Raw genomic sequence first — 25,800 nt, 5'->3', positions numbered from 1 at the left:
AGGACACCCTTTCATTTCATTAATTTACAAAGAAAAAAAAATTGAATTTCATTGACACCTGATATTATATTTTGATTCATCAACCAAATTTAATGGTCAGAAGAATTTTTATTTCTTTTTTGTTTTGTTAATTTCCTTTTGTTTCCGATCTAAATTAAACCATACAATGAGAAATGTGTGTAATCGAAAGACGAAACAGAAAAAAAAACAACAAAATATTATCTTTGTCAATTCATTTGAGTGCATCGCCTTTCAACATATATTCCTTATTACACATATCAATTTTCTTAATAAATGGTACCAGAGTGAAAAAAGTGTATAAATAAGTTACGATACCGTCACGGCGGTTGGTCAACTTCCTCTTTCTATTTGGTGAGTATTTACATTTTGATCGGGCACCCATTAACGATACACACAACATTTTTTTCTTCCTTCATCGTGTGAGTTGAGTATGTTAATGTAATTTAAATGCACATTGTAAGATGGGTAAATCGTTGTTGCTCAATCAGTTCATCTAAGTGTCAATAACGTCGGGATGGTATAAACTGTCTCCGTGTATACAAAGCTCTCACCACACTTTGAGAAAAAAAAAATTATATTTATAACCCTATACTTATCCGGAAACACTCGTTAAGATGTGAAATGTAAAATATAAAATGTAACGTAGAGCGTAATGAATGTAAAATACAATACAACAATAAAGATGATTTTTATGTATTGTTTTTATTTTATTAAATGGAACAATATGGAATTAGATCGCAGTCGGATTGTGGTGAGATTACGATTGTTGGGCATACTTCAGTAGACATTCATTTCAGTTCCAGCGGCTGATTGTCTTGCGAGTATTTTGAAACGAACCGAATGATACTTTTTTCGGCGGAAATGTTCTAGTACCTTTGTTAGCCAGTTAACCTTTGTGTTGCTTTGTAGCCATTTACAAATATCTGCGACTTGTTAAACTGCACAAAACAGATTTCTGTTCTTGACGACGACAACGACAATGAACAATTGGAATTTACACCTTCCAGTTTCATTGTACAGTAGCAACGAATAAACATTTTTAAAGCTACGGTCGAGGGGAAACCACTCTTTTTTATTGATGTGATTAACATGATTAACCAATGATTAACATGATGATGAATTGGTGATTTACCAGCATTTGACCGGTGAAATCGTCGCAAAACTGCAAATAAACTTGAACTATAGCGGTTAATCAATGTTAATCACCGAAACTTATATTTCTGATTAACAGATTAACAGATTAACCATGTTAATCACAAAATAGTGGTTTCCACCTCGGCTACGGTCCTACCAATTAAACTATAGGCTCTAGGTGGACGATTTCCGATAAGATCGACTATCTATTCCTCCTAGCATTAAAAGGTGATCACCTTTTTTCTGAATTTGTTTCCTTGTTAAATAGTCAGCTTTCCCTATTTCACTGACAAGTCATCCTCTTTTCCGAGCTCCAAATATCACTAATTTCAATTTTTTGATTGTCAGAACATTACCAAACCACTCACATGCAAAGATCATGCAGACTAAAAAAGAAATTCCCATCCAAAACAACAATAAAACTTTTAAATCCATGGACCGAAATGCAAGTGCATAATATTTTTCTGTACTTGTAGAATGCAACATATTCTCAGATTTTCTTGTGATATTGTGAGAAAACAATGTGTGAATGTGAAGAGAAACAGGATGTCAATCATATTACTCATGCTGGCTTCAGATTTTTACTCGTTAATTTTAATCATTGAGAAACCCTTTCCTTGTGACAATTTTCTTTAAGTTTTTTTATTTTTTTATTTTAGACTCGTCGTCATGTTCGGTTGATATTGTGTACTGTATTTGAATCTCCCACAACATTCAACGGTAAATTTTTTTGGTTTAATTGAATAGGAAATAAAGATTGTTTGTGCCTAGAGGTGTAATATAGCGGAAGCAATGTATGGTGTCCGGTTTCTAAAGACTTTTTTTTTAGATTGTATGACGAGCTTGGTGATACTTGCACTATACATTTCTAAAACCAAAATGATGCCTCTAATGGAATAATGCTTCAGACCTGCATCCATTCTAGTTGCATTCATGCGACAGCTTTCATCACAAACTTAATTATCGTCTAAAACAATAAATCGTTGATTGTTTCACATAAAATATCATCTACGTTCGTTTCGTTCAGCTAGAGCTTGAAAGTAATTCATTAAACACTTAAACTGTCATTATTTGCAAAACTCTTGATCTCAATTCATATGAACTCATCGCATTACTTCCGACTTATGAATTATTTGAATGGTAAACTGCGTCGACCTTTAATCATAAGAAGGGGTCCACGTCGTAATTTTCGCGGAGGAAATAAGGAAGCAAATTAAAATAATGAGGAAACCAAACATAAAAAGAGAGACCCATTGGGGAACTTTAAGCAATGTTATGCACGTTATTTAGATTTAGAGGAGCACCAAACCGAACATCAGTTGGTTGGATGGTTGGTTGTGTATTTGTTTGTTGTTTTTTTTATTATTATATTATCACATTCAATTGAAATGATTTGGTTTGATATAATTGAGACTTTTCTTTTGACATTTTTGTATCATACTCATAGCATGATGTTGTCGTAGCAAATGATTCCTCAAATTAATAATTTATTACTCTGTTTTGTTGGATGTGTGTACACTTTATGTAATGGTGATGATGATGATGTTTATGACAACACATTCATTAGTGGTTAATATTTTTGCATATATAAAATTTCTTTTCAGATGTTGGAAGATAATTAGGTTAATTATTTACACTTAGTATATTGTATTTCTTTTGATTAAAGTTTCCGGTTAATTGTGGCTTTTTTCTTCTCGTCATGTTTGTTGATTTTTTAAACTGGTTCATATGCTAAAATATTGTGCAACAAATTAGCGAAATGCAGTAAGAAATAAAGTGCACTATGGGAAATTGTAATGAATAAATAAAATTGTTGGCGCAATTGTTTACTCATCGGTTTTTGTTGGTAGGATATTATATTTATAGTACGTCTCGATTCGTATAATGTAACGGTCATAGATGATTTGGGTTCTACAGGAAGTGGAGACGTTTAAAGTCAACCAAATTTCATAGAATGGTAGATCCTTCAGTCTACTTTGTAATGATGTAATGATTATGTAATGACACAACATCGTAAATAATTGGTCCATGAAAATACTGACAAATGTCAATTCAGACGGGATAATGTTAACCCGAAATATTATACCAAAAGACATCCGTAAGAACACTGAACCATTTCCATTACGTCATCAATATCTGCTGAATAAACAAACAAACAAAAAATTGAGTAAATAAAACAACTCTAACTCTCTAACATTATTCTAACCACAACCGATTTGCAGAGAAAAAAATAAGTTAAGTGTTCCATCACTACGAAATTTATTTGATTGTCGCAGCCGTCGACTTTAACATAAGAAATCCGTTTTCTTTTGTGCAAGACAAGTCTAAAGTTGAGTTTTTTTTTTTTGTAGTTAAAGAACAGGAACAAACAAATCGCATCCCTGTTTTTTAAGAACCTAACTTGAAGTATACTGAAAAAAGTTAATATTTATAACGACAGGATATCAACAGTTCGAAAGAAAATACAATTTGTATTGTCTTTGCCAGGAAGGTTAAGAATAGGTTTTTTTATGCATTTGACTTTTTTTGGTTATTAGTTTATTCAAAACTGGAACCACGATGCACCAAACCTCGAACACATAACTACAATAGAATAGATTCATCAAATTAATAACTGACAATTTCGACATTTTCTTAATTGTTTCTCTCTGTAAAAATCGTCGGTTTATTAAAGAAATTCACAAAAGTTCATGAGGTTATTTCGGCTTAAAAATTCAAATTGTATTGTAATGCAAAGAAATGGTCCAAACAAAAAAGCATATTGGATTGGCAAAAATATTTTTCGCATCCAAGCTATCCAAGCTGAATTGTTAGTCAAGTGATAAACTTTTACTTAAAATACATTTAACACTGTTTTCAGTGATTGTTTGTCGCTGTACCCCATGTGCTTCAACCTAGCTGAGTACGGATAAATATAGTAGGTTTTGTAAGGTAAATCGCTATTTTATATGTTTAGAATTCTTGAAGAGCAAATAGTATCAGGTGAGACATTTCATTATTTCATAATTTTCTTATGAGTAGCAGACATACCGTAGAACCATTTTTCTTGCTCAGAATAATGTCTTACGATTAATAACAATGTACTGTCGTCATACAGGTAACTGAACAGCGCAGTGCACCGGAAGCACCATAGTCAAGAATCACAGAATCAATCCAAGCGACACTAAAACAGTCGCTATGTTTGGTCTTACCAAGCGCAGCTCAGTCGTCTTCCATAATAATATGCACAAAATATCGTCATTTTAGAAGTAGCTTTTTTAGGGCTCAGTCAAACAATCTTAAAATCGTTGTAGTATAGTCTGACTATGATAGTCAAGAACGATTTTAAAACTAAAGCTTGTACCAATGCCATTATAAAAACAGTTGACGTACTGTATGTGCGACCATTGAAGTACCGAGAGAAAAGAATCTTTTTTTTCTTCGTAACAGTGGAGGTGTATCAACATTTACAATACTTGTAAACAATTTATAAGAAAATGAGATTTTTGTCGTAACTTTGGAAATGTAACTTCTATTAAAGTGAAGAATGGAAAGAAAAAAAAACACTTAAGGTGTACAATATTCCAAACAATAATAAAATGCGATAATAATCGTTCTACTCTTTGTTCATATGAACACATATGCATAATTTAATATCGTCCTAGCTTATACCCCGGCTAATAGAAGATAAATCAATTGATAAGACAACTTAAATCAACAAAATGTACATAAACGCATAAACGAAAAACACTTGTGGGGTGGAATAAATCGATATTATTTATCATATGAGCTCTGAATTTTTTTTTATTATTATTAGATAATGTGATATTTTCTTTGTTAAAACGAAGTATTTTTAGTTTTGGTATCGTGTTATCTGTCTATGTTGTATACGCATACACGTAAAATGATTTTAATTAACGATCGGTAGGAGTATTTCACTCAAGACCTTCTTTTCTTTAATTTTCCAAGGCAGAATAGAAAAAAAAAATTAAACGCCAGTGGTGCAATAAACGCAAAAATAAAATGTAAGAGAGCATAAATTATCATAACTAATCAAACCATAATGCCAGAATTCCCATAGTTTTAAATAATTCACATGACGAATAAATTGTAGGAAAGGAACTTAAATGTAAAAAAAAAAGTTGGTGGCTTATGTGAAAATATTTTCTCAACAAAGGAAAAACAAAGGCCGCATTAATATATTAGTGGGGTGTGCAACGTTCGAATGTAACTTCTTTCAGTTGATTCTCACAAGCAAACTACCGTCAATATATTCCATAATAATATTGTTACGGAACAGTAATTTTATAAGGAATTTTTTTTACTAATTCAAATGCACTCCAATTTCGAATATTTAAGGATTATTAAGAATGTGAACCAGTTTCCAGTTTTCATTAATAAAAGTAGTATCTGAAGTCAATAAACCACAACCAATAGAAGTAGATGTTGGGTGAACAACATCTTTTAATCATTCACTCTCAATTGTGTCATTGGAATGGTTAAAACATTTCTTTTAAAACCAGTTCATTGGACGTGCTGTCCGTGCTGTTACGAAAAGGATAACTTCTCAAACATATTTTTCCTATACCAACGAATCATTAAATTACTATTACCAATAACTCAGCTCACCAATGCGTTCAACAATTAATGTGACGCTAAGACGCCTTGCACCCTACTAATATTGTGAGTTTATAAATTTAACGATCTACATATTCCTTTTTATTTGTTATTTCTATACCAGCTTCGACGACGACGACGTTACAGTTCCTACATACGCATGCAATACATATTTTATAATAAGTTTTATGCCCATATAGCACTGAGGCGATTTTTTTTTACAATTTTTACACGACATACGGTCAAGTAATTATACTGAGAATAAAAAAAAAAGCGGCTGAGGGAACGGAACAAAATTGGTTATTTCCTTTACAGTGTTTTGTTTAATGTACGAAATGAGGGAGACACAAACTGACGTTATCTCGTGGTTTATTACCTAGTATTACTATTCGTTTTACTTTTATATGTTTGTGCACACACGTATGTATCACATACCATTTTTCATATTCTAATAAAAGTACTGGTGACCAACAGGTATAAGTTTGTATCAAGGTGTATTGTTTCGGAAGCAATTAATAATATGGAAAAATGTTTTTTTTTTTCTATTATTTAATAAAATATATATGTGGTAATGGTGGGCACGTTAGCTAATGGCTTGTCTTTTGGATTTTATTCTTTTTATTATAATGGATACTACAGATACACCTATATGCATGTGGAGTCCCATATCAAGTCGTTATTATTTCTCATTAAAGTCAAATTAATTATTCACCATCAAAATAAAATGTAACTCGCGGGCATTGATGATTTGAAATACAAAAAAAAGTTATTGATTATAAGACGTTCCCATTAGACTTGATCGTCCTATGAAACTCCACGATAGTTGGAGTGAAAAGACCAATGCACATATTACGCGTTCGACGTTCCTTCGTCAATTCCGCGTAACAGTTCATTGATACGTTCGTGTGTGTTATTATTTATCATTTAAAGGAATATTTCTAATGCAATCAGAGTAATTATATTGAATATATGTATATCCTGCAAGTCACGTAAAACTGCTAACGAACAAAAGCCCTATGTTAGTTTTATGAAAACACAAAATGTAAATTCGGCCGTTAATCGTAATATAAACCGGAGAAATGCACTAAACAAATTCGGTTCGAACAATTCTTTAAATTTATTTACTACTTAACACCTTCGTACCGACCATGTCGAATTCCACTCGAAACATCTTGAGTTTTTCATTGAAAACATCGGAAAAAATGTAACAGACAACCAACAAAAAAAAAAACGAATTCTAAATTGGTTTGGAGATCGCTTTGTACTATAACAAATTACACAACGGTTCAATAAAGAGTTGGCAGGGAATGGTGCAGTAAAAATGTCAACTCATCGCACCGGAAAATTGCGAAATTTACGCTTTATATTTAACTGTAAGCCCAACACATGTCCTTTATTTAACTAAAAAAAAATTCTACCTTTTTACTGTGCTACGGATTCAGCATTTTCAATTTTGATATATCAAGACAATAAAACAAAAAATTTGGCTCATTAAGAGATGAAACATGGCTCATTGTTTACGGCTGAAGAATTGAAGCTCTTTCAATTTTTGTTCTTTTTAATAAGTGTAAATAGTTAATTTTCGAACAATTGAAATCGTAAAAGAATTAAATTTTTGTCTTGGAAAATATTCATCTGTTTGGTGGCAATCCTTCTTTCGAAAAGCCTTTGGCTATTTACCATGTTTTATCCATGAAGAAGGTGCTAAAAAAGGAATGTAAAATAACCCTAGTGCTTGCACAATGTTCCGACTTGTCTGGCTGACAGTTTGTTTGCTTAAAGCTACTTAAATTACACTTTTTTTTATTATCAAGGCAAGGTGAATTGAGTTAGTTTATTGAGTGAGTAATACCATTAAAACCATTGCATGAACATTTGAAATATTTACCACAAGACTATCCGGAAGATTTATCCCTTCTTGGATTGTGTCTCAGATACAACTAGGACAGCAAAAGCTAATGTAATTCTCTGCCAGTTCTAGTCTGTCAATCTTAGCAGATAAAAATGTGCACAGTGTACGATTGACCGCTAGATGCTCTTCTAACTATCTACTGTAAATGTTCTCCGTATGCTATGACTTCATGCTATTTAAACAGATCGTTTTCACATATTATATTCACCACAATGCTTTCTTATTGGCTTTTTGACTGTATGAAAGCTGTGGAGAAACGAGAAAATCAACAAATATTGAGGTTGTTGATCATATACAAATAGGTTAACAAAGCTTTTACGAGTTTATCAAACATCATTCCCGTATCTAAAATCAAATATTTACATTTGACCTGTCATGAAATAAATGAAAAATTGGAATCGTCTTGACATTATGATATCATTCAGAAAGTCAAATTTCGAAGGCGTGATACATCAAATGTACTCTCACACTCCAGTTATACCTAAAAAAAACGTTCTCAAATAAAACGTTTACTCATATGATGATTTTTTCGGAGCTTAATAATCCCATGTAATTAAGAAACTATGTAAGTATGAATGTGCAGATTGAAAGCTTTGATGCGATAAATTAGCTTTAATGTTGTAAATATATTACGTTAGCGAAGGTCGTAAACGTAAATATACTTTTCCACATAAGCTGGGAAAACGGGAGATAAATTTCATTCTCGTCATTGCTAAAATGGAAAACTCCAAATAAAGTACAGTATAGAGGCACAAAATTTTTCATTTTATTTTTTTATGTAAAAGAGAAATGAAATATGTGCAACATTCGTTGGGTATGTACATACATATACGTATCTAGAAATATATAAAAATTTGATGCGCTTACTCATTGTACATGTACATGTTGTATAAACGTAACATCTATGTCAATTTGAAAACGCAGTAAATTTCATTTATGCATTAAAAGCCTGTGATGCACAGAAAGTATGTAAATTTTTGCATATAAATTTGGCATGTATATGTACTTATATGGTCGGGTCCATTCCCGATTTTATGTTATGTAACGTCAATGGATATTTGTACGTGGACATGCAGCATGCACATTGAAAATAAATGCAAGGGAATTCACATTGCATGGTCACAGGATTATGTCTATATATTCATAGCTGAAAACGGATCAGTGGGATGAGGTGTTTTATTCCGTGAAATGTTAAAATATAGTGATGGGTGCCCCCTAGGTATGGTGTTTGGAAAATGGGTGGAATGAGATGCGAAGTTTTCGGAACGGTGGTATGGGTATGCGGAATGGTTTGATATATATCCCACAAACAACCGATAGGAATATATTCAACTTGTGAGTTTTGTTATATGCGTCTGAAAATCGCGTAGTCCCTGGGGTTCTCAATCAGCGCACAGAGTGAATTTTGTAATATAACCTAAATGGGCTGTAGGCCTGAATATTTTTTTTTCTATATTAGCTTGCATTTGATATAGTGCTACTTTTATAAGAGAGATTTATGCTTGATACACATAACAGTTTTCCGTACATATATCTACAAAAAATGCACACTTTGATTTATCATTTGCTTTCAAACAATAAATTGTTATTAAATCTCATGCAAAAGTAAAATAATAAAAAAAATTGCGGCATGTTTGGCATTTTCATGCATTGTGCATTTAATTGTAAATTAGATGCTTGTATAGTCTGTGTGTATGCATCGAATAATTAAAAATTTCGGACATGCCTTTTACGCACTTCCGCTCATTCGGAATAAATTGATTTATGTTGTTGTTCGTATAATGCATTTTGCTTGAGTCTATTTTTAAATAAAACATTGAAAGGATCGGCTATGCAACCTGCCAAATTTTGTTTCATGTATTTTAACACCGCGGTGCGCCGGTACAGTATCGTTGTGGACAAGAAAATATTATTTACAAATGGAAGAAATGATCTCTGACTATAATGAGATGCTGAGTAATTTATCGACATGAGTTTTTCGAATCAAAACACCCCGGGAACCACATTGAAAGAAAAATGACATGTTCAACATCATTTACTCGAGAAGTTGGTCCTTCAATACGACATTATTTCCTTCTTCGTAACCCATATAGAGGATGTGGTATACGACGACGATATAATTTCACATCAATCGATATTAGCATTACTGCAAAAGTAGCAAAATGCAAAGACTGGTTGGCCAATAAATTTGAAGCAATATATAATGTGCCCCATGTGCCACATTAGTTGAAATCTTTTTCATACGATACGAACTCAAGCAACATTTAAAACATAAATATTATAAACATACTTCAAAAGCAATATTATGTTTACCCAACTCATACAAAGCTCTCATTTGTGTACCTCAACGTCTGCATATGAAGTTCATAATGTGGTACTTTACAAAAAAAAGTACAACAATGCAAGTGCAACATATGTGATCTTCATCGTCAATAAAAATTCTACGCTGACTAACCCTCATATGAATGTCTCAAGTAGAATGAAACTTTTTTTTTGTAAATTAAAAAATTAATCATTTCAAATTGTAGTTTTCTTACACTGCAGACGAACTAGCAATTTAACGGTTTTCTGGTCGTAACAAATTCGAAAACAGAACCCACAACAAATGTTATTAACTGGGTGCACGGAAGACTCGCAAGACCACTTGGAGACTAGTCAGACGTGACAGTAAGCTTTGAATGTTACAAATTTTGTCGTAAATAAAATCACATATCAATGCAAATGATAACCGCCATAGAACATTGACAAATTATGTTATGGGTCGTTCTTTAAGGTAAAGTCAATATTTCTCAGACCAGACTGTCTAACAAGGTAAGACCCATGCTCTTATAGGTGCTTAACATATTTAACGAGCGTAGCCTTCGAAATTTTTGTGTATAGATCATCGTACTGCATTAATTTCAGCTAAATGCTCAACATTCCCTTTATTACCAAAGGTGTGGGCAAGTCTCTTTTTTCAAAAATTACAAAAACAATAACAAAACGTGAAACATTTAGAAAATCTTAAACATATCATATTGTGCACCACGTTTCATCGTTTTCCATTCTTCTAACATTATATGGGTTGTTCGGTGCCAGGTGGTTTACCTAATAAAATACCAGAGAAACCGAATGAATATTTGAACTTAAGTGCAGTATGGCGCTTTTATTTCCTTCGATCATCATTATTTTGTTATATTATTAGAAGCCACGGGCCAAAAATTAAGCATATTTGTATAATATGTGGGCATTAAAATGTTTTTCTAAGGAAGATCCCGCCGAAGAAAGAAGAGAGAAAAAAATGTGCAACTTTATTTGTATAGACAGCATGCGGGCGGTTTCTATTACCATCTATATATACCTTTTGATTAAGAAGAAGAGGCAAAAAAAATCGTGTCGAAAAAATAATTTGGGGGATTTCTGTGTTTGATTGTGTATAAGGTAGGGTCTCGTGTTATTATTATTTAAATTTGTCGAACTTCATATCGGAGCATATGTGTATGATGGATCGGTGTATATGATTGGTACGTCGAGAAATTTTGTATATGTTGCTTATGACGTTAAACATATCATAATCTTGAGTCATTTTAGTCATTTCGTATACAATTTCACCTTTTCATTTATTGCATTTTGTTCTCGATTTTGTTGTTTCATATAAACCGTTCTACAATGTTTATGAATCTGGCATGAACATAGATGATATGAAGAATAAGAATTCAATTATTTGAAATGAGAAATATGACCAGTATTCAAAGGGATTTAGATTAATTACCTACTTGATGGAACAACATCAAGTTGGACAGAAAGACAATAAAATGGTATTGTTAAAGTACCCACCGTACCCACAAAGAATCACCGGGAAAAGTTAATTTAATGTTACTGCCCAATGAAATATTAGAATTGCAAATGAAAATTTCGCATTGATTGGTTTTTGTCTACCTGCCATAAGGGTTTGTTGTTGCAACAAAGAATCTGTATATTTTGTTGAATCGAATAATGTACCGAGAAATAGATACCGAGAATGGTAGCCAAACAGTATCTAAAATGCAATGCATTACCGATGCACAGTGATGATTTTTCAAGGCTCAATTTTAAATTTTCACAAAAAAAAGAGAGTTCATTGAATGCATAATTTAAAACAACAACAACATCCACAACCACATTAATCAATAATGCAAAAACCAAACAAAATTGTATATTTTTGAACTTTTTCATAATCCAACTTTCTGCAATTTCATGTATAAGAACGAAGGATATATGCAATGCACAGCGAAATATAAAAATACACACATATCCAGATGAATTCTATACTAAATCACAATAGCTAGGTAGATGAAGCTTGCGCTGCTAAATACAAACTCAAATGCTGAGTTTATATGAATTTTCCTATGTATATAAACACAACACTTAATATATTCGCCAGGCTTGAATCGAACTGGACCAGTCCATCATCCCTTTTGTTGGTATATAACACGGAAGTGGTGCGAGGGCAGAGGTTTTTCAAAAGTTCAATGTTTTTGATATAATACTTTGGAATGGAAATTTTCATTGGACAAGGTGGAATTAATTAAAAAAAAAAATACATAGAAAAATAGGTAGACATGAATTGGGGGATGTATTTGGGGGGTGGGTTGTACAGTGAATGTCTTTTTGTGGCTTTAACTAAGTGTTTCTTAGTGGAGAAAATTTTTATGAACTCAATCGGATTGGAAAATGTTTTAGTATCTGGTACATCAAAAGGGAAGCAAAATCAACCCTCACTGATCATTCGTCACTTTGCCAGACCGTATCATTTACAGTTTACGGATTCAAAAATACCTTCGAATCTGTAAATAATTATCGGTCATGAGCACGCACGATATAAGTGAAAAGTCTCTATGTAACAACCTTCCAATGAAGTCAATTTTAAAACATGATAGACAGACACTAAAGTGAAAAGCATCGGTTTTTTTTTTGCTTTTTCCTCCATCCCCTCTCCGGTTACAACGGTTCGAAAATGGAACGTCTGCAGCATTTCCGAAAATATGAAATTTAGAATTACCCATTTGCATAGTTGAACCTGTCCGTTCACCATCTACGAATTCAGTGATTGACAATCGAGCAATGGATTATCCCCCAAATTAAATATACGGACAGTATATACAATACATGTACCTTCAATTATTTTACCGAACACATATTCCTATTCCACATCCATCTCTACAGAATAAAAAAATTAACTCACAACCCCTTTTTATGGTGGTTAAAATAACTGAAAACTGCACATCGCTATCCTTATGTACCGTATTTGAAAAGAGGTATCAGATTATTGCTGTGTATATGCCTGTCTACTACTCGCACATAGTTCTCTACATAAAATAGATATTGCAAATGCCCAATGGCTTGCCAAGACTAATCAGAGATGAATTCAGATAAAATTTACCTAGCTTTTTAAATTGAATACTAAGCGGAGGAATATGTATACGTATGTACGCTACGAATGAAAAAGCAGCAACGAAAAAATACATTGTCAAACAATTGATTTCGAGTTCATTTTCGCAATTTTTTGTTTTAACTTTTTTGCTTTAACATTGGAATAAGACTGGACAAGGGCAGTTCCGATAAATCGAAATAACAAACACTTATGAAAATGCGAGGATTCGGATTTTTTTTTTTAGAAATGGACATGAATGACTGTCAACGAATCTTTCATTTGCATAGCTGTGGATACGTTCCTCTAGTCCTGGGCTCGATTAATTTGAATTTTTTTTAATTCAATGGGACAAATGAAGGAAAATGCTGACTCTTTTGATAAATATGTTGATCCGAGCCGAAGTCGAGGACAAGAATGACACAATACATCATTTTCATCATTTATCCCATTGAGTTGAGGGTTGAGGGGTAGAATACAATTCAAAAATGAAAGAAAAAGTTTAGCTCTACCTCACGTTGATGAAGGAAAAAACATTGATGCATTTTTCGTGATTATGCAATGGTATTACGGCCAACTCATTGATCACAAAATGCAAAAATATACTTGAAACTGATCCAGAAAATTGAAAATAACAATACCGTGTAGAGGGTTATTGCTTTTAATCTAAAAACCTCACTGTTATATGAGCGTGTTGATTGTAGGATATTTTTCAATCGTTGTGATGGTTATGATGGTTAATAAGCTAGGTGATTTTGTATCACATGTTTTATGCGTAAAATGTGTTTTAGTGAAATGTGTTTTCGAAAATAATTGTCATTAAAATATTTTCATATTCTTTTCGGATCCATGCTAACTAATTGCCTAAATTGTATAATTTGATTCCGACTGTCAGAACCATTGGTAGATGGTTTGTTCGTTTTCTATTATCAGACACATTTTCTACGAAATGGGGGTAGGTGGTACTGTAGGCTGTAATGAATTTTAACAATTATCGATTTGAAACTATTATAACTGAGAGGTGGTATTTAAATCAACTCTTTTTATCCAGGTACTATTTTTGGGAAAAGCTTTTCCTTTTTTTTCCCGCATTATCTTGTTGGTCCTTTTAATCGGAAACATTGGGAAAATGTTTTTCCAAAAATAGTCCGTATAATTGGATGATTTGAAGTCTTATCCCAACAAAAAAGCTTTAGATACTCAAAATATTGTACTTGCTTGCATTTGAATGTCTTCTCAAAATTTCTGATTCTTCACACAAAAAGGAAGAAAGAAAAAAAAATCCAGCTACACTCATTCCGTATATAATTTTTCCACATGACAAAATCGACTGATCTAAAAAGCATCGTCCAAAACAAATTACATTTCGGTTCGTTATAATGCGATCCGTATTTCAAAAAAAAACCAACTTGATGAATATTTTCCAAAATGAAAACCGCTCTTGAAAATTCTTCCTATTTTTTTTAAAACCCAAGTTATTGATTTTTTAACTCTTTCTTATTTAATATTTGCTTAATGTCTATGTATAAACGCTAAAATAAAATCCAAACGTCTCTACAAACATCATTTCGTCGTCGTATGCTAGCCATACGCGATATGATAATAATACTGGTACATATATTCAGCTATTTTTAAGACAAAAACCTTTATATTAAAAAAAGGGGTGTTGGGTTTTTTATTCATTGTCCCAAAGAGTCTTGAAGTATATGCAAGTAAGGTATATGTTAGAGCCGAGTTCATAGCAAAAGGAAATGGGGAGATATTAATACGATGTAATATGCATGCATTTGTACAGACATTCTTGATATACGAAATATCTATGTAATATGTGTGGGATAAGCAAGCAAACCGGATTTTGATTGCATCCCTTCTTAAGTTAGTCACGCATTTCCACTTTATAAACGTTGCGAATATATGTGGGTATATAAATTACTTTTTATGGGATGCAAAATGCATTCTTATTTTTTTTGTGAATAATCTTAGTGAAACAATAGTGAAAGTCGTGTATTATGTCGTACTTTTTATACATTGTCTTGTACACTGTGTGGTAATGATTTCGATGTTTATGCATGAGACACGGCGCGGTGGTACTTTCATCAATTTTATATTATATTCTGTTTGGGTTGCAGTTAACGATGAAAAGATTTTTTTTTTCGTTTGGAAATTTTTCTTTTTTTAAAAAACTAAATTTGAGAACAGACTATGTGAGATTGATGAAATCGACCGAAATGTGATTGGAAATGGGCCATTGACAGCTGTGAAAATGAATTAATATTGAACCGAATTATGTAAAAATATTTTCGAAATTAGCGTTTCAGATCGTTCCAACGTAACAGTCAGTCCATCATGCAAATTCTGATTTTATTTATCCAACAGAAAAACAGTTCAAGTAGGAAAGCTCAAAATATTTTTGTTTTAATTTTTTTTTGAAAGCATAAAACGCGCTTATTTTGTAGGCACGGTTTCTTTTTTGTATGCATTCAACATACTTTTGCAAAATGTTTGTTTCTTGCTTCTACTTAAATTTATAATGTAAGAAAAACTTCAAAAAATTAAAACTTGAAAGAGTATGAAAATGTGGGCTTTGCTTTGCGAATGAGAAGTGTGAAAACGTTCTGCAATTATATACATATAGAAATACATACATAACCAATTTATCCAATGCATCATCCTACAACTCATTAAAAAGAAAAAATTTCAGACAAAAATCTTTAATGACGACAAAAAAAAATTTTAAGAGCACACAATATATCGCTATATCAGACTTGCCGTTAGCTTAAAGGAATTCACGATTTCTAAAGTTGCATATTTATTCATTTTTTTTTCTACTTACGTCAATTGTGTACTTAAATACATGTATACGTACATATATATCACTAAACCATATTCAACATGCCCACCAAACAAACATATTAACATACACAGACAGAAAATATATAAAAATTATTCACTGTATGTAAGATTGCAATGAATAAACCGTGCAAAATGAACTTGTGAGTTTTAATTACTCGCCTAGCAATGCATCTTGGCTGGTTTCCTTCCCTATATATATTTTCTCATAAACGAGCTTAATGCCTCAAACCCCTTATTGTGTGTATAGAAAAAAAAATTCGTATCGTATAAGGTTTTGTGTAAGCAAACGGAAAGGGTTGCAAGAAGTAGAAATCACATCGTAGATTTGCATGGATTTTTTCAAATTTGTTTAAAATGAAATAGATGAGAAACTGGATGTTTAAAATACGGTGAACGCGCAGCAGACATGCTCATGAATTAAATTTTAATCTGATCGGAGACTACAGCCTCCACGTGCTATAGCTTCGGTGTAATGACCATAGCGCAATTATATGCATTAAAAAAAATGATGCGGACCCACTCTTATCGTTCATGCGAGTTTTAATTTTTGGTATTAGTTTCGGTCAACTATTCCTCGCTGGGCAGCATCAAAAATGATAATTAACGGCATACTGTGACTGGTTTTAATTGAATATCGTTTTTCCAATGTAATTTTATGATCGGACCCTGTCCATTAGGCCGATATCATGTTACGATAAATCCATTACCAGTTAGTCCATTTCAACAATTATTTTCCATGGAAACTGCAAGCGAATTTTTAAATGTTATATATTCATTTAAACCTGCTGTATTGATTTTACTTTGAGTTTAATTTTACATTTTATGAGCTTGTATATCCTTTATTAAATATCTGATGTGTAGGAGAAATATGAATATAAAGTTGGCTGATTCAATTGCACAATACACATTTTACTTAGTTAAAAAATATGCAAAATGTATTTTTTTTTGTTAATTTTGGTTTAGAAAGATCATTTGATTTGATTGATTAATGGGCTGAATGCCGATGTGTATGGGCAAGTTTAAATGAAATATTCGGTACGAAAAGGATATATGAAAGATGAAGGATTTAATACAGCTGCACGCACTGTTCGTACTTACTTTCACTTCTTTATCTCCTGTCATTTTACAAAATTTATCGAAACTTACCGAATTTAGGTTACAGCCTGGGACAATCAAAAAAGTGCATTTTTATTCTATATGTGTTTCATCGATTTCAGCTGTTTTGCCATTGTAATTTGTATTGTTAAAACAGCTGAAATCGATAAACACGAAAATCATAAAAATACACTTTTTTGACTCTCCTTGGCTGTACTTAAAATGCCAGTAAATATTCGGTAAAATTCAGTAAATTTTGGTAAATTTCAGTAAATTCAGTAAATTCGGTTAATAAATTTTATAGACTCTGGTAGGAATGGGTAAAAATTACGACATTGTATTACGTCGATATATTCAGTTAATTTTCAGAAGATTATTATTTCTTCATATGGTCTTTCGTGTAACTAAGGTCTTTACCATAAACCATAAATCTCTTCCGTTTTGTATTTCGCAAAAAAAAAGAACTATTTACTTCTTGGACATTAATCATAGATTTATACCTGAATGATAGTGAAATCTGATACGATTTTCGCCCCCGATATCTATCCATACTTATCATGCGGTCAGTTCGTTGAAGAAAATAAATAATCCAAATGAATTAAAAAGTTAATCGAAATGAGATATATCCAACAACAGATGTTTATCTTGTTGTTGTTTTTTTCTTTCTCGTCAAAAACTGGTATAAGAAAACTACCGAAGAAAACGTTTGAGTTTTGGTTTTTATATATCTTACCCGTGATGAATAAATATATTCTCGTCTGAAAGAGATCAATAATTTCATATAAAGTAATGCAGATGTCCCATTGAGACTGATTGATTTGCTTAAAAATATCATTCACACGGTATTTTCGGTCTCGCAAAAATGCCATTGTAACCATAAATCGAACATAATCACTAACAATTTTATTTTTATTTTTTTCGATAAAATTACGATCAATACAAAAGAAAAAAGTCTTTTCTCAAGGTGCATCTTGTTTACAATTATTCATAATTCTTCTATTTCTTTCTTTTTGACCCTTTTCACATGTACAAAATCGCAACATTCATTTTCATGGTGATACATTTTATGGGTTAGAAGATACTAGACATTCAGAAAATTTACATCTGCTCTTTGAATTGTCAAAATAATAATAATATAGAAGTTCCCGACGATTCTTCTAATCCTTTCTTTGGCAAAATACAATAGCAACCTTACTTGACCGAATTTTATACTCGTAAAATATAAAAAAAAGAGAAAAAAGAAAAGAAAGAAAATATTGGAACTACTTAACATTGATCCATTGATAGACGATGTTGTTGAAATGAGAACGTAAGAAAGTTGTCATTCATTTCTTACATTTTTTGTAGCTTACACTGAAATTATTGTAGTAAAACAATGCATTGCCTCCGAAGGGAAACTGCTTTCTATCGAATATTTCTTTGTCTTTTTAAAAATACAGAATTTTCAAATAATTTCGTTTATAATTAGAACCCACAAGTGAAAAATCTCTCAGTAGACCGGTTCAACAAAAAAAGTTTATTAATCGAATGACATACAGAGAGAGAAAAGTGATATTCGCCATGTTTTTTGATTTGGGAATTGTTGTTGTTCCACAAGAAATTTATTTAACAAATGAAAATCTAGATTTACATTTTCTGAATTTTTCGCAACAAGAGTAAAATGCTAAAATAAAAAACCAAAACCACAACAACTTCCAAATCAGATGTTGAATTTCACTTTTCTCTTCCTGTACTTTTTGTTTTTTTTTTGTCCGAGTTCGGATTTTAATAAACCGAATGGAGTCAATGGACAAAGGACATGGCCACTTGACATATAAAACTAAAAAAAATCGGATGAGTTCGGACGAATGGCATTGCGAATAAAAGTTCTTTGAAGATAAGTACAAATAATAGAGAAATATTCTCTCAAATATTTACCGTAAACCATACTAGATATTGCTTTGTCTGTACCGGAATGTAGCTCATAGTATTGACAACTCTCGTTTTTTTAATACGTTAATGGTCGCAAACGAAATGCTCTATGATGCGATAAAAGGTTTGCAATTTTCAACCCGACTAGGTATGGAATGTTTCTTACATCATTTGTAACAAAAATCATCTACATGTCTGCTAGTACGTGCCTGTGTTCGATTACTTTCTAACAAATTCCTAAAAGACTCTTCACAATACCATATTTCTAGTCAAATTGTTACCGATTCCACAGTATTATACATAAATGACCTAGGCTCCCGGATTACTTCATTTCCTCTAACCTGTGAAACGTTGAACGACACAAAGTCACAAAAAAATTCTTTTGGCTATCCTATCATTGACAAGGTAAACTATGCCTACTGTCTGCATCCTTTTGGAAAGTGATGCACATTATATCATATACATACCACATTCTACTATCCCCACATGTTGTAAAATAAAAGCATGTAAGGACTAAGACGGACATACTGTTTTATTTAAATTATAAAATACATAAACTGCACCATTATATCATCATAATGAAAGTACTGAATGAACTGAACAAAAAACCAAAGTCCGTTGTGAAGTTTTGTTAAAAAAAAACTCATACGAAAAAGTTAACGATGAAAGGCTATTGATTAACTAATATTATGTACTGTGTATGGTACACAAGACATGCTGCATCATTTGCATACGATGAGTTATTACGTATAAACGTTATTGCAAATATAGTATATGTGTAGTAGTATGGTAGAAACTTTTTTTTTGACTCAATCAATATACATCGTATAGAAAAGCTTATACATATGATGAAGTTAAAGCCATTATGTTTCATGTCAGTATTAGGTTGAACAAAAAAAAACTTTTGTTGTGCACAGTAATTCAGGAAAATGTTTTTCGTATTCGTGTAAATGAGCAGATATTCAATGAAATATTAGAAATTTGAAAATTACTGACGACGTGGCTACTCACACGTAATCAGATTGTCAAAGGAAGGCATATACCAATGTTACTGGCTGCTTTATAAAGTCAAATGATTTTATCGGATGTCTAATTAAATCAATTCACAAAAAAAGGTTTACTCTGTCGTAAACTAATACAGCAAATCCAGATCCGGATCATTTCTACTAATTGATGTATATAAAAAAAACACTCAGGGTGACCGGTCTACCTTTGCTTTGTATAACATATTTATCATCAGTATCAGTATATAGGATTCAGTAACAGATTAGAAGTAGATACAATTTTTCAACAGACCTTCAAACGTAAGTGACTAGTAAACTTATTGTTGGAGTTTATGGTGTCATAGTGTCGTGTATATTTACACCAATCTAACACACTTTGATTGTACACATTACTATTCTCAGGAAGGTAATTACGTTACAATTATATATGAGTTTATGTAAGTTACGGGATAAAAATCACGATAAAGTCTTCAATGAAGTCCATTCAGTTCTAATTTAGTTTTTTTTTTTCGACTGTAAGTGGTATTGTTCTGTACATTCTTGACAAAAGTTTAACGTCTTCAAAACTCTTTTATCCCAGAACATAATCTGATCGAATTAACATTGGAATACGGGTATATCTAGCACAGCCATATTCGAATAATTTTTTTTTTATAAATTCATTTCGTTTGAATAAGTAAACAATGACACACTTACTTATAATCATCTAAAAAAAAGTTTCGCTTGTCTGAACTGAAATTGAGACATATCTAATTGGCATGCATGACCAGTTTATTAAGTACCCGGATTTCTCAGTAGGTAACCTTCTTTAAAATCATTACTGGTACTATTCAAAATATCATAGGCGGTAATTATGTGCAGCATATTTTTTTTCCATACAAATAATCTATGTAAGTAGCTCATGGTTTTCCAATTCATCGTCACCATAAAAGAAAAAGAGTGCGATATGCAAAACACTTATACTTATATACGGGTCGAATTTCGCTACACTGTAGAGAGAATTTATTTGGTGAATGAATGAATAAAAAAAAAAGAAACCAAACCAAACACGGCAAACAATAAATTTATAAAACAAACAAAATGCAGGCATTTTCTAAAGTTTTTTTATTTTCTTTTTTTGTATGACTGTTTTTCTCCAGTGAATATGAATATATATACCGTTGTGACTACTTGAGATGAAAATGGGTAATTTGCGGACAGCACAACCTTCTATGTGAAAGGCAGAAAAATCTTGACTATTTGTTTCAATTTTTCTATTTGCGTGTGTCGAGTATGTGAATGGAAATCCTACTTCGGTTGACAAACTGGACATAAGTAAGAGAAATGAGACTTTCATTAACATCAAAAAGATACATTTGAAAGGAAAAAAATCTCTTTAATTACTTTTTGCATAAGATTGCCTGCAATGATAATGAATATAAGAAAATGAATATGTCGTAAAATAAATAGTGAACGTTTTGTCGAGGAAAAAGAAACCATTCATATCCAAATGCAAAGACGTGAAAAGAAGACATACTTGTCGAGAGAAAATGCAATTTCATATTTAAATTAGAATAGAGCATGAATTGAATAACATTTTTCTTGATAAAACCGTCGACGAAAGAAAGTTTTTTTTTCTCTCCTCTTCCATTTTAGTCGGGAGCTAATTTTTACGTTTGCTTTTTTCTAAAGAAGAATTTTTCTTTTTTAATTTCTAGGCTTTTGTTAAAGCGAAAAGAAATGAAGTCAGAGGTTAATTAGCGTTATACCAATAACTTCAAGTATAATTTCTCATACTATACGGTAACCATTCGTTACGTACGATGCAATCCTTTCTTCGTACATTGCCAAGAGCAACATGCATCCTGCCTCATTTATTCAACTAATTATCGCCAACAAGATTGCAATCTAATTTCACAGTTTTTCGCAGCTTCATCATAGCTATCGCTAAATACCGCTGGAATACATACAATACATACAGGCATCTATGAAAATTGGATACAAAAAAAAAAACGAGAACACAAACAAACAAGGAAGGCACGTGATACTTATGCATACGTCTTCAAAATGTCTTTTGTATCAAAGCACCCATGTAAATATTATACAATTGAATTATGCGATGTATGATAAATACACGTCCTTTTGTATGTGCACTTCCGCTGTCCGGAAAACTATTATAATTTCCATTGAGCATAATAGATACACAACAAACCTTATAGGCGGAATGTTTGTTTGACTCTTGAAAATTATAATTTTAAATCAGTCGACGCACCAGGTCTATGATTTATCAATCACCTTTTTTTCCAGAGTTTTTTTTTATGTATTCTTGTTCGCTGTCAATTGTTCAGTTGGTGTAATATGTAAAGAATGAAAGGAAAATGGATCTGCTCATTTCATGAATGAAATTCTTCTTTGCCAGTAAGGTGACGATTGAATTAAACGTTCTATTCACAATACGTTTGAGAATTGAATGAGAAACTGACCACTGTGATATTGTAATGGTCTGTGCATAATGTGCGAACATTTATGGGTTCTTTATGAGAGAGACAGTAAAGCTGCAGTCTCGAACTAATGACCATAAAATATTGTCATAACTATCACGCTGAGACGATGCATGGCATTCTATTTGCAGTTTGTAATTTGTAGATAAATATTTAAATTCAAATTTGTATGTGTGACCGAATCCTAAGGTGAGAAAAGTGCTCTTTCAATTTTGTTTTTTTTTTTGTTTTCTTGAAAGAAAGACGTCACTGGCTATTCATATACTATCAAAAATTTCATGCAATTTGTTCAACCGCCACTGATGGATGAAAAGATAGTTAAGCGTCTGAATCTGTTTTCAGGTTTTCAGGAGAAATTCCATAAAATTATCGAAGTCGAATTTCCACTTCTTTTTCTTATTTATCTATCTTCGGAGAAAATTAGTTTGTTTACACTTACTATGAAAAAGTTACTTGATCTTGATCGCAAAAATTCAATAAGAATTCGAGAAATCTTATTAACAAATCGACACACAATAGAGACGAACCGACCTATATCTTCTTCTGAACAAACGGCAGGATCTAATATGACTCATGGCGTATACGTTCTACTATTCTAAAACATACACAAGATATTACTGTTTCAAAAATTCCTTTTCCAATTCTCAATCAAACGTTTCTTTGTACTGACTAAACCGACCAGGGCCAAGGTGAAACCTTTTTCGTTATGATGACGATATAAAACTAATAAGAAACGAATAAGAAATCAATGACGTAGTCGATTCTCCTTTTTTAAGAAAAAGACATAAACAAACCCCCTTCCACAAAAACAAATTTCTTCCTTCCCAAAGGCATTGCATTTTTCTTACAAACAACTACAGACGAAAGGTGTCTTGGTGGATTTAAAGTTTATTTGCTTACACGTATACGATATAAAGATCTATGACGACACAGTTATTATATTCATTTCTTCAGTGTGTGTAAAGTATTTATTAAAAAAAAAAATATTTGAGAAGTGTGGCAAGAACGACCTTGTCTGATAAGATTTATACGTAAAAATGTTGCTTGCATTTATACAGGGTTGTTGTAAAAGACATAAAATGGTACGAAAACATTTGCGTTGAAGAAGGTTATACAAATATGGATTGAATTGGTTTCCCTACTGTAACATTTAACCAAAAACTTAGTTCGTCATCTGTCAATTTTTTTTTTTATATATTTAGCTCAAATTCAAATCTGCTATAATCGCTTGATTATTTTTTTAGTGCCTCGGATGGTATATGAAAAAAAAAAAAAATTATCAAATACAAAGTTTGATATCTACCCTCTAAATAATTTGAGGGAACACTTTCATACAAACAATGTTGTAAATAATTGTGTATGTACCGAAAAGCAGCCGTTATTGTCAAAAATTATTTTTGTGTATTCTCTTTTCTTACCATACAAAGACCCTTAATGCACGTCTACAACTCTCACCCCACAAAAAATTTTATTTGATGAAGTAAGAGGCAGCTGCAACGATGACGTAAAGGTAAGGGGCGAGAAAAAAAAAGAAATACGTGTGCGGAAAACCATACAGAATCTAGGTATCTATATAGAAGTAGAAACATTCGAGTGTAACCAGTATTTCGATGTAAGCATTTTTACAATTAATGGTGTGCGTATGCACATCTGCCCTTTAAGAAATTATCAATAAGACTTTTATTTGTGAGTTTTACACACTGTCGTTGTATGGGTAACGTTTCGATTTTATAAGAGTTGGGGTTGCGAAAAATTTTTATTATTATTTTTCAAAATTGTGTTCGTAACTGCAATATATATATTCACAGCAATAGCTAGTCGAGGGTACGGAACAGATTTATTTTTATTTTATTATTATCTTTTTTGAACAGATAAGAAACTCTACCAGTATACTATACTGATCAATCACCCTATCTCAACATACGTAAAGGTGTAGTATCATGAATGGAGTTTATAGTTTGAATTGAATAAATAGCAAAAATAATCTTTACGTAGAAGGATTGATGTTTAACAAATCAGGGAGGAACTAGTAATTTCGAAATATGGTTTTAGTTAAGTTACGTTCAACGAAATTTCGGTGGCAGTATTCAAACAATTTTTGTCATTTACATACCTAGGAGTAGAAAGTTGAAATGTGCAGTTTTCTTATGGAGTTTGTTGATCCGAGCCAGTGCCGAGATAAACAAGAAACGAATACGTGACGCTTAATTTTTATTAAATTAATTTAAAGTATTTTACCAGGTCTCGAAAGAAGTATCCGAAACATGAAAAGTAGGGTTTTTGACAGGCTCGGTAATAGTGATATGATTGCCCTTAGCGTGAGATTAGTCGAATTAGAGTCAATAGCTCCGAAAGAATGAATTTTCTGTAAGTCCGATTTTTAACAAAGTAATCTTCTTTTCAAATGCGTGTTTTTCGGAGTTTGGTGAGAGAAATTGTTGTTATCGTTACTTGATTTTAGTAACCTAAAACTAGTTAACAAAATTTGTCGATCTCAACAGAACTACCCCCCTAAATTCGCTCCTTGCGTAGTTCGTTTCGTTTCCGAAAAAAAAACAACTCCCTTCGCTTCGTCTATTTTCGAAATTAATTTTAAATCGAACAGTGAATTAACATCCCACCGAGAAAAATTTTCAAATACGTTCCTTACACAGCAGTCGCTTTAAAAAAAATTATTTAATCTTTGTTGTACGCATATGTATTGGAATAAAAACCCCTATAATACGATCCGTTATTTTTTCATAGCGGCTTTTCTTTGAACAAAAGAAAACTAGGGTCGCGTGCTATACGCATGCTTTATATACTTTGGTTTTTATTCAATAAAATACCAGCTATGCCGGTGCAAGAGTAAAAATGTATTTTTATTACACTTTTGTTGTATATATGGTCTATCATTATGATATGTTTGGTGCTTACAAATCAACTACAAGTAGTGTGATTGTATTTTATGGAGAAAACCTGAAAACCTGGTCACAATATTCATGCATTTTTGTTGCATTATAATGCAAGGAACTTTTTTTTAGCATTCTCTGGCGTGTAAAAACTTTTAACAAATGATATGAGAAGGCTGAAATGAATCATAATCCTTATGAACTAGCTATGATAAACACTACCAATTACCAAAATTGAGAACAGTTATCAACAATTCTAAAATATCAAATAATCAAAAGGAAAAGGCTGCAAACAGCATTAACACCAATAAAGAAAAAGATTCGCAAATGAAATTACAAAAGTTCTAATTATATCCGACAAACGAACGAATTCACAATAAAGCTTCATGTGAACATATTATAACACCCCCTCCCGACTATACGAACAAATGTAAAAATAAAAAGCCTTTCATCATTATGCTTAATTACTTAAATTTTATTATTACTACAAACACTCAAACAAGTTTTTTTTTTC

The 25,800-nt window shown here is 32.0% G+C and overlaps 1 protein-coding gene across 10 annotated transcripts in view; it reads right to left on the bottom strand.

Moving 5' to 3' along the window:
- The window catches only part of LOC119070413 (homeobox protein prospero), a 90,086-nt gene that overhangs the window by 24,194 nt on the left and 40,092 nt on the right, over positions 1 to 25,800 (bottom strand). The gene's annotated exons all lie outside the window — the stretch shown is intronic.

The sequence above is a fragment of the Bradysia coprophila genome, assembly GCF_014529535.1.
Source record: "Bradysia coprophila strain Holo2 chromosome X unlocalized genomic scaffold, BU_Bcop_v1 contig_79, whole genome shotgun sequence".
Classification (NCBI taxonomy): Eukaryota; Metazoa; Arthropoda; class Insecta; order Diptera; family Sciaridae; genus Bradysia; species Bradysia coprophila.
This window is presented reverse-complemented; position numbering and strand designations above follow the sequence as displayed.